The 607-nt window shown below is 56.2% G+C and overlaps 2 protein-coding genes across 2 annotated transcripts in view; both read left to right on the forward strand.

Annotated features, from left to right (window-relative positions):
* LOC108763445 (uncharacterized) overlaps positions 1-607 on the forward strand; it is a 7,115-nt gene that overhangs the window by 3,176 nt on the left and 3,332 nt on the right. The gene's annotated exons all lie outside the window — the stretch shown is intronic.
* The window catches only part of LOC108763452 (uncharacterized), a 9,353-nt gene continuing 8,786 nt past the window's right edge, over positions 41-607 (forward strand). Inside the window, exon 1 of the mRNA XM_018511093.1 lies at positions 41-50. The gene's annotated coding sequence lies outside the window, so the exon portion shown is untranslated. The remainder of the gene's footprint in view (positions 51-607) is intronic.

The raw sequence follows: 607 nt of genomic DNA on the forward strand, positions 1-607 counted from the left end.
CCAGCCACCACCAGGCTTTGCAGATTTCTATCCAAAAACCCGGAGGCAGCGTTGGAAGCGGTCCGAATGCCGGACGACATCATGGTATCTGGAGAGAAATGCCTGGTGCATCTTCTAGAGACTAGTTTTCCTTGTTTCCGGAGGGATGTGGATAGGTGCGAAGAGGCTGACATGGGCCCCTTCAGGGCACGTGCCAGCGATTGGAAACTAGCGGCCGAAATTGTGAGGCCAACCAGGGTCAGATGGGCGATTGGCTCTTTCCGACCTTTTAAGTCGGCGGGGCCCGATCAGGTATTCCCGGCTCTTCTTCAAAGAGGGCTGGAGCAGGTTGTTGGGCCCCTTACAAAGGTGCTGAGAGCATGTCTGGCCCTCGGGTATACCCCCCAAGCGTGGAGGAAGGCGAGAGTCGTCTTCATCCCCAAGGTGGGGCGAGCGGAGTACGTCACGGCGAAGGACTTCAGACCGATCAGCTTGACTTCGTTCTTTCTTAAGACATTGGAAAAGCTGGTCGATGTTTACATTAGGGATTGTGTGTTGGCTCGGTATCCGTTGCATGCAGAGCAGCACGCCTACCGGGCTGGCCACTCGAGCATATCGGCTCACACGG

This window comes from Trachymyrmex cornetzi, unplaced genomic scaffold, assembly GCF_001594075.2.
Source record: "Trachymyrmex cornetzi isolate Tcor2-1 unplaced genomic scaffold, Tcor1.1 scaffold359, whole genome shotgun sequence".
In the NCBI taxonomy this organism is placed as follows: Eukaryota; Metazoa; Arthropoda; class Insecta; order Hymenoptera; family Formicidae; genus Trachymyrmex; species Trachymyrmex cornetzi.